This window comes from Corythoichthys intestinalis, chromosome 7 (assembly GCF_030265065.1).
Source record: "Corythoichthys intestinalis isolate RoL2023-P3 chromosome 7, ASM3026506v1, whole genome shotgun sequence".
Lineage (NCBI taxonomy): Eukaryota > Metazoa > Chordata > Actinopteri > Syngnathiformes > Syngnathidae > Corythoichthys > Corythoichthys intestinalis.
Genome location: NC_080401.1, coordinates 59,798,895 through 59,809,536, shown reverse-complemented (window position 1 = coordinate 59,809,536; position 10,642 = coordinate 59,798,895).

The following is a 10,642-nucleotide window of genomic DNA, read 5'->3' as shown; positions in this document are numbered from 1 at the left end:
GTACACAAAATTCTCGGTTTGTTACGTACCTCAGTTTTGAAGTCACGGTTTGGTTCATTTTCAATACAGGAAGAAAACAAGATTCAAAATATAAATGTGCTAGTTGTTTATGACACACCTTTGTGCTTTCAACAATTGGAACATTAGCCTATAATTCAATTCAATTCAATTCAATTCAATTTTATTTGTATAGCCCTCAATCACAACAGAGGTCTCAAAGGACTTTACAAAGGCAATATGATACACAATTAGAAATGAAGCAACAAAGATGAATAGATACAGTTCAAGTCCTGGGTATCCCCTATCCTTAAGACCCTCCATGCCGGCAAGGAAAAACTCCAAAAACTCCAGAGTCAATTGGGAGAAAAATGAGAAACCTTGGGGAGTACCACAGTCAGGAGAGATCCACTCCCAAGACGGATAGACAGGAACCCCAGAACGGCTAATGGGAATTAGCAAGCGAAATTATAGTCCGTAAAAATACAGTGGAGGAAAGGAGCAAGAAGAGGTCCCTCTAGTCAGATGAGACGGGGGTAGCAGCGAGGACGTCTATCCAGCCAGGGGTCCGGACAGTCAGGAGGCTGCAGCTGAAAAATAGCCCCTCCCCAGAGGGGAGGGGGGAAAGGGGACACCGGGTGACTAGTGATGAAGAGACTAGACAACTAGATATTAACATTGGAAAATAGAAATAAAGTAAGACAAGTGGTAGGTAGAGTAAGAAAAGGAGATAGAACTCAGCGGCTGTACTGCCCCCCAGCATTATAGCTTCTAGTGCAGCTTAAACTAAACTGTGAGTCTATGGTTAGGCTTGTTGAAGTCGGAATAAACTTTGTCGAATAGGAACGTTTTTAATCTAATCTTAAATGTACAAACTGTCTCGGCTTCTTTAATACTAGCTGGAAGCTGAAGGGGAAACGATATCGTCATCGCACACACCATATAACTGTTTGCATTAGTCTAACACATATATAGTCTAGCACATACATATGGTACAGGTTTTCGTAGGCACCGTCTAACTGTTTGCATTAGGCTAACACACGTAATATAATTAATCAGGAAATGTGTATCATTTTCATATTTACGGTAGGACTACACTACTAATATAAAATAAATAGCACACCATAGTTTAATGAGAAGAAATAGAGATACACAATGCCGTCTTATCACAAGAGTGACGCACATACTCGGGGAATCTGCTCTCAGCAAACTCCAAGGACAAAGCGCTTTGTCCTAAAACAAGCACCACCAGCCCGGACAGCAAAGTTGATAGCGGGCGTCCCAATCCGCGCACGAACCTAAACCGCCCAAAACCGGCCACAGCGGGGGCGGCCCCAAAGCAACGCCCAGAAACGCCTTCGACGAGACCCGCGTCAGCAAAGACTTCAAAAAGACTGGACACTGAGATAAGACAGATTTTTCTTCTGCTCGGAAACATGTAGCCTTGTTTTGGATCCAGAATTGTCCCTCCGTCGTCTGTTTTTGCCTTGTTTTTTACCATTGTCGACGAATAAATTGTCAACCTGTTTTCGGCGAGTGTTCTTCAAGCTTTTGAAACATGGAGTCAGTGTGCAAAGGGTTAACACAGGAACGCGCGGAGTTTAGCTTCCTCCTTAGCCTGGCTCCTCGGGGGAGTCAGCGACGGAGCACATTTCCGTTCTGTTGCCGGCCTCCCCGTGCAGTTTGGGCTGGGAGGACTAAATTCCTTCAGTTGGTGACCCGACGTGATGGTTTGACGACGTGATAGGCCCAGACGACGGAGGGGATGGACGAACGGCTGCGGAAGAGTCAACTGGAGCCCTTTTAGGTGCACCGCTAAAAGCCGAAAAGGTAAAAAGACGTTTTGTCATAATTTAAGGCGGGTGAAAGTTGACTTGAAGCGACCTTCGACCATTTTGTGTTTTGTCTAACGGTGAATGTTGCATTCTGGCATATGGGGAATTAGTTTGGTAACAGTAGTCTTAACACTAGAGGGGTATTTTATAGATTTGTGCATGAAGTACAACATCCATTGCGTAGTTTAGGCTGGGCGAAAGATAGATAAAAAAAGAAAATCAAAAAAAACACACAAAAAAACTTAAAAAAAATAAAAATAATTAAAAAAAAAAAAAGTAAAATAAAAGGACAAGTTAGGTTAGGAAGCGTGGTGTCCTCAGGAAGCAGATTAAATTGTGGGAAACGGCAATTGAGAAGGGGTTGTGAGTCGCCCCCTCCCCCCCCCAAACCCCAACCTTTCCTTCCTAATGCTGGTTGGCGTCTGGGCGACACAATCACCGGATCGTTGTTGTTTCCCGATTTGATTTGGTGGGACACACGTAATATAAGTTAGGTTAGGAAGCGTGGTGTCCTCAGGAATCCGATTAAATTGCGAGAGACGGCAATTGAGAAGGGGTTGTGAGTCGCCCCCTCCCTCCCCAAACCCCAACCTTCCCTTCCTAATGCTGGTTGGCGTCTGGGCGACACAATCACCGGATGGTTGTTGTATTCCCGATTTGATCTGGTGGGACACACGTAATATATACATGCGCATGTATGCATATACATATAAATATATGTGTATGGGATAGATATGGGCATATATATGGAATTGTAGATTAGATTGTAGATTAGTGCGTGAGAACCCCCTCCGAGTGTTAATAGGATCGCGAGGGATCGGCAGTTGCAAGCTCATTGTGACTGTTGGTTTCCGATCTGACACGGGGGCGGTGGCCCGCAGTATGTGTATGCATATATATATGTGTGATTAATTGCGCATATATATTTATATGGATAGACATATACTTGTCCAAAGGAAGTGAATTGACTGGCGAGGCAGCGTCAGGCCGGGTCAAGTTCGCCGGGACTGGAACGTGGCGGTTCCCCACCTCGCGTCTGACGAGGCGGAGGATTGTGAGCTGGGTGGCGGCGCCCTAGGGAGTGGTCCCTCCTTAAAAGGTGGGTGCAAGACCCGTCGGAAGGCACACTGTGGCGTCTTGAGCCACCTTTTGTGGCTCACGAGGGCCCCAGGTTCCTACGGCAAAACACGATAGGTTAAGGCCGCGCTTGGAGTGACGCCCAGCAGCAGAGAGAGCCTCGAGAGAGAAAAAACATGGCCATGAGTAGATTCGCCCAGCGGAAATATAGGTTAGGGACCCGGAATGGATGGTTGTACAAATGCACTAAGATTGACCATGACAAAAAAAAAATGACAATTAAAATGGGGAAGCCGGGGTGGACTGCCACTGTTGTTGTTTAAATGTTAAGTTGCTATGGTGTCGTGTAGTCTCTTGTTAAAGTAAGTGGACGTTTTGTTTTGCTTAGTGTTGTTCGAAATGAAGCCGAAAAAATAGGAAGCGCCCCTGTTAACGTTCTGGGAGACAGCCGTTGGCATGGCGCCTGGAGTTGGGCTATCTGATTAGAAAAGAACACTGTGTTCAAAATAAGGAGGGCGGGCCGTCGGTGGCCCCTATTTGCAACATGGGGTCCTCGACGGCATCCGCTGGGTTTTTTGCCAAAATTGATTATAAGGGGAGGCTAGAATTGAAGCTGGGAATTTTCCAGTCCTTGTTTAACATTTTAAGATAAAATTGAGAGCCAAAAAGGGACAACATGTAAAAAAAATTCTAAAAAATCAGTAGATCTGATTAGAAAAGGAACACAGTGTTCAAAATGAGGTGCGCGGGCCGATGGGCGGGAGGCCCCTCTTGCTCTTGTTCAGGCCAAGCAGAGCAAGGAGGGCTGAAGTCCCTGGATGTTTGGTAAAGTTATAGATTTAAAAAAAAAAAAAAAAAAAAAAAAAAAAAAAAAGCTTTTTCTAACAAGAAGATTTTTACTCACAAAAGAATGTAGAGAAACAAAAGAATATTAAAGTGATGCGTTCAACCACGAACTTACAATTATTAGAATAACAAACATGCAAACCGAACCAGCAAAGAACACCTTAAAATTAGTAACGGGGAATTGATATCATGGCTCGCTTCTAGTATAACGAATAGTTTGAAATGTAATTTTTAGGGGATTCAAGCATGATGAATATGGGGAAAGTGTCACTTTTGGATCACATGTTGATAGAATTGGCTGTCGTGAATTCAGCTGGGATCCAAAGAACAACAGGATAACTTTATTGATTTTAGTTTTGATATAAGAAGACAATTAAAATTGAACTAATTTTTGCTGTTATGAAAATAGAGTAGGAAATAAGTGGCCAACTTTGTCGAGACAGGCCATGACCAAAGTTAATTGACAAATTATCAAATAGGGGGCCACAATAAAACATGTAACAATGCAATATAAGAATTGTAAATATTTGAGCTAATTGACATTCATAACACCCCTTAAAGTAACTAGAACATCTTTGAAAAAAAAAAAAAAAAAAAAGCAAATGGTTCTTTCATAACACTTATCACGATTCCAAATTTACATCGGAGATAACGTTCCCAGAATGAGATAAATTGTAAGTCTTATGAGTTTTTATTTTTATTTTAACTTGGATATTTGCTTTTCATTGTTGACCCTTGAAGGAAATAATTTCATTTAGTATATTTTCTTTTCCTTTTGCACTTTCGTAAAACTGATTTTGGAATTATTTTGTAGTTCCGTTTAATTTGGAGTCTATAGAAGCTAATATAAGTTTGAGATGCCTTGCCTAGAGGGTTAAAGTTTAGGAAAGAGCAAAGTTTTAAAGTGGGTCATCTCAAGCTCAAGTCTCTGGTTGTTTTGGTAAAACAATAGATAAGACAGTCCTTACTAAAATATAATCTTTTGGGTCACCTGCGGATAGAATTGGGCTATCCTTGCAAAAAAGAAATCAAGAAATGAATAAAATAAAATAAAAAAAGGGGAATAAGACATTTTCACCAATTTCATGATCTGGGATGAAAAGACAAGACCAATGTAGGTAAATTGTGTTGCTTTGAAATTATAGGGGAAATTAGCAACCAATTTTTTTTTTAAGAGAAAGACCACAGTATAAATCGAATTAACAAATTACATTAGAGGGGAGGAATTAAACTTGAGAACGTAAACAAACACGGGCATCGTGCCAAATGCAATTTATTATGCTGGGGAAGTTGCTTATGTTAAAAGTTAAGAATAATACTCGAACGATACAACGATAATGAGACAGAATCTAGAGATGAGTTAATTTAATTTCAGAATACCTTTCCAAGTCTACTGCCTATAAATACAATTTCCCCAGTATAAGACAATTTTTATGTTTTCATGTTTGATTTTTGTTTTTGATCTTTTGATGAATGACTCTCATGGGATATTTTTCCATTCCTTGGGACACCTTTATGGAACAGATTTTTTATTTTTAAGGACTTGAATAATCTTTAAAAAAAAAAAAAAAAAAAAAAAAAAAAAAAAGGAGGAGTGGAGAAAGTGTTGTTTAGTTCCATGTCTGTGCTAACTGTATTTTTCATTTTTTTAGAATTTTTCTAAAAATTCTATTTATCTATTTCTATTCTTTTTCCATTTTTCATAAAAAGTCAAACTGGTTGGCTTGCATTTATTCTATTGATCCTATTCACTGGTTTGTTATTTTGCAAATATTTTCGGGGGACCTAATTGTTTCACAAAAGGGGAGAAAGATACATATTTTGAATGACATAAGGAACAAAGGAAAAGGCATCACTTTCCAAGACATAAATATTTTAATTATTGCTGAGTGGCTTTGTTTGGGATCTGAATTTGACATGAGGGGTTTGTAAACTGGAAATAATAAGACATATAAATGTTTTTGTGTTGATTGTTGCAATGGTAACCAGTGAACAGTTTAAACGTGTAGTAGACAACCACACACCGTAGAAATGAATGTATAACTTCCATCCTTCGACAAAATGATTCCTTGTGACTAGGGTTGTTGACGATCAATATTTATTAAGCTTATTGGTAAAAAAAAAAAAAAAAAAAAAAAAAAAAAAAGAATCTCAAATAATGGCATTTAGACCACCATATAGGGGATAGTTTTTGATTTGGTCTAGATAATTGGGGTATCACACAAGCTGATGTAACTTGGGAATGATAACATGTACTGGGTATTCATAATGCACTTTGAGTAGTAGCTATGAGTGATATAGCCATGCTTACAATTGCAATTGTGGGCATGGCTAGAGGGGGTTAAGTGGGCCAAGATAACACCAACATTATTACTGAAAGTTAATATGGATGCGGACAACTGTAAATTTTTATTGACTTGTACAGTCTGTTCAACTCTAAACATACAGTTCTTAGGCCCAACAAACAGTAAATTATTATAAACATAATACTATTCATAATCTCACTTAGCTTTAATAGCACGACATATTTTAGGAGCACGCAGAGGCCATTACAACGATCTAAAGTTTTCCCTGACCACATTGTTTCCCAAAAGATTTCAAGGTTTAAGGATAATAATCTGCCACATCACATGTTGGAGTTTTGAGACTGGTGCGGTGGTAAGGTTACAAATAGGCCCAGTTATGATAAGTAAGTATGACAAATTGTCTATTCTTAAGTTTATCCTTATTTCTGTTTATCGATCCCCTGAAACACCAGATGTGTATGTTGACAGGATGGGAGGACATTCGCCCTGAACGCTAGCAGGGCTGGAACTGGGTGTGACAAGCGGAGCCATCGCACCGGCACACGGACCACCGGTTGCGCGGGTGGGAGAAGGGATCGCCAATGGTTGGAGGATCAAAGGTTTGATTCCAGACCCCACCTATTCCCTCAGGGCTGTGACTGCGGTATCGCACGAGCCGTGAGCTGGTGGTTGTGTGAGAACAGGTGCTCACAAAATAATGGTTCATCGCCAAGGGACAGCCGTCACGACTGTCCGCACGGTTTTATACTCACCCCAGCTGACGATGCTGTGTTTCGTCGAGGTGAATGTTTTCCGGTCTTTTTGAATTTGAGAAAGTATTTAAATGTTAGAGAGATTACCGTGCCTCAGACGTCTCGACAAGCATTAGGAAAAAACTAAAACATGTGAGTACGTGACATATTTTAAGTACACCACATAGTCCCAGATGTATTTGATTAAGATTCTTTACTTTTATTATTTTATTTTCACTTTCTAATGATTAACTTTCCTGTAGGTACCGCATTATATTTTAGACACCTTAAGCTCATTGTTTGTGTTCTACACAAAGGCAAAGTCGTTCATTGCTTTAATTAGGGAGTGTTTTAAAATATGTTGGAGGCTCTGTATTCTTTTGAGTTGAACAGATTACAGCTACACTAGGATCCACTCGGGTGGGGGACAACCATGACGGATCCGGACTGGGAGAAAATAAACAAATTCCCATTCGACCCATGTCCTAGGAAGCGACAATTGACTATGGAAATAAATAGGTTTAGTGTCATGGTCCCTGTCGCTATAGTGCTCTTGTTTATTTGGTTTTTTTTTTTAATATTATTTTTCGCTAAATGTTTTGGATTTTCTTTCCTTTTTCCCTTTTATTGATATCACATGCGGATGTTGCTGTTAGAAATGTGATGTGGAAAGGTGCCCCTGACGTTGTTGGTAAGTGGTGGGAATACACATTGTTTATGTAGTGGGGTTTATTTTTTCCGTCACATTTTTTCGATCTTTACAGTCACATTTGGGTTTTGTAATTCCTCGACACATGTCATATCACTGGGTTGTTTTATATTTCCACAATCACCATAGATTCATTTTTGTTCTTGGGATTTTTGTTCAAAGACTACTATTTTTTGTTAGGTTCTAAATCATAGTACTCGGTAGATTTGTGCCATTTTTAAGTCCCAGTTTTATTCTTTAGCCTTTAGCCATATTTGTCATTTGGGGTGGAGAATATAACTTTTATTATTTTTATATACTTTTGATTAGGATATTTATTCATTTTTTGGTCAATGGGGCGGAATAAAGTTTTTCTTTAATTGGGGTGGAATAAAGTTTGCCTACAGGCGTCTGTGTCCATCATTTTCAACAACTGGTAAGGGGTGAAGACGTTTATTTCGAGTTCATGGTGTCCAAGTTTTTCTGTATTGCAACATTCCGCTTTTGTACAGTACCGCTTTTTCACCATTCTCTAGTCAATGGGGGAATGTTTTTGCTGTGTTATGTTTTTAGATGTAGTAGTTTGTCAGTGCTGTTCTTTTTCTTCATTTAAAAGCTGTTCTGAGATGTTTGACACACTGTTGCATTCCTTTTTCTTCAGGGCTGCGCACAGTTCCCTCTTACTACAGGTGGTGGTTGACCCGAACGTTACGGAAGTGAAAAGAGGGGCACTTAAATTTTCATTTACTGGACCAAAATTTAACTCAGTACGGTTCTCACTTTTCCTGATTTAAAGGTTGTTATTCAATGGACCAAATTTAGCTTAGTGTGTCTCTCATTTTTCTTAACTAAAGATTAACTTTATTTTTATTTATTTTAATTTAATTTAATTTAACTGAATGTATATCTCATTTTTTCCTAGCGACAGGAATAATTTGATGGGTAGCCCGTCTATTTGATCATGAAAAATCGGTCTCAATGCACCTGTACAAAGAGGGCACTGTGAGCTGATGCCTATAGCCACGGGACCAAAGACAACCAAGGATTAACCCTTTGAGGCGGTATCAGATTGTTTTAAAGAGCACTTAACAGGAGTCCTGAGGGGGACAAATTTCGCACATCCCTGTTTAAACTGTTCATGAATTGCTACATTTCTTCCACCACTTGACAAAGCTAAGTTCTAAGGCCACATCCATGTTTTTTCGATCCCCTGTCGGGGCTCGAGAGGGGGAATGAAGGGGAAACGATATCGTCATCGCACACACCATATAACTGTTTGCATTAGTCTAACACATATATAGTCTAGCACATACATATGGTACAGGTTTTCGTAGGCACCGTCTAACTGTTTGCATTAGGCTAACACACGTAATATAATTAATCAGGAAATGTGTATCATTTTCATATTTACGGTAGGACTACACTACTAATATAAAATAAATAGCACACCATAGTTTAATGAGAAGAAATAGAGATACCCAATGCCGTCTTATCACAAGAGTGACGCACATACTCGGGGAATCTGCTCTCAGCAAACTCCAAGGACAAAGCGCTTTGTCCTAAAACAAGCACCACCAGCCCGGACAGCAAAGTTGATAGCGGGCGTCCCAATCCGCGCACGAACCTAAACCGCCCAAAACCGGCCACAGCGGGGGCGGCCCCAAAGCAACGCCCAGAAACGCCTTCGACGAGACCCGCGTCAGCAAAGACTTCAAAAAGACTGGACACTGAGATAAGACAGATTTTCTTCTGCTCGGAAACATGTAGCCTTGTTTTGGATCCAGAACTGTCCCTCCGTCGTCTGTTTTTGCCTTGTTTTTTACCATTGTCGACGAATAAATTGTCAACCTGTTTTCGGCGAGTGTTCTTCAAGCTTTTGAAACATGGAGTCAGTGTGCAAAGGGTTAACACAGGAACGCGCGGAGTTTAGCTTCCTCCTTAGCCTGGCTCCTCGGGGGAGTCAGCGACGGAGCACATTTCCGTTCTGTTGCCGGCCTCCCCGTGCAGTTTGGGCTGGGAGGACTAAATTCCTTCAGGGGAAAAAAAGCATTAAAAATATTTCCGGACCCGAGATTGTTGTAATTTTTTAATTTCGGACCCAAAGGATTTTTAATTCATGACCCCTGTCCTAGAAGGTCTAGTTACGCAATGTTGCGGCCATGAAGCAAGGCAGTTGTCACCCCGACCCTTTTTAACACTTTGTAACACTTAAACATTATACTACAGCCTAGTATAGCAAGCAATCATCATTTACTAGTTATATCAAATACGAAAAAATATGGCAATACGTATTATGTATGTATTAGGTATATATGAGCACAAGCAAATATTCAATCAAGCAAATATTCAATCAACCCTCGATAATTAACTCAACACAATCCAACCCATACGTCCATATTTTGTATATTAATCAGATTTTGTTGCATTGCATACTTCAAACTTCTCACCCATAACGATTGTAAGTACTTACAGTAGATAGCGCCAAACCTTTTTCTAAGAGAAGAAAGAAAGAAGTTAAGGAAGAACTTTTATCTTTTTAAGCTTGTAATCAAGTCTCAAAACTCACAAAAGTCAAATAAAGCAAATTGTTGTCAAAATAGAATACAAATTAAACAATTGCTAGATTGGGGGCCCCCTAGTGGTCAGGGGCCCTAAGCAGCTGCATAGTCTGCGTCTAGACCCTACTCACCTACGTCACAAAATGGGCGTGTCGCTGTTTCCGGCCGCCATATTGTACCTCTTTTTCAGACCTATTCTCATTGTTCTCAATTAGTCGAGCAAGATATAGAGCAATTCATGGAAGCCCCGGTGTTATCTGACGCTGTAAACTCATTGGATCCGTTGCATAAAAGGCGTTACGTGGAAAAGCTTCAGTTTATCCATTCGCCAGATCCGTATTTGATGCCTAAATCGATGTTTTTCGACCCGCTGGCTTCGCCTGACATCTGATATCCTGATATTTACAACTATCTTGTCCACACAAAATCAGCCTATTCTCACGAAAGTTTGAAAAACTTTAAGAGCTTGGAGGCTTATAAATGCTACGTTGCTGGTTGGGTGAAACACGTCCTCGTACGTGAAAATTCGGCAGGAATCTTGTGCTCGGAAGTGAGTTACGAAATTTTCAATTCAAAATCTTCTGTTCTTGCTAACATCCACTGT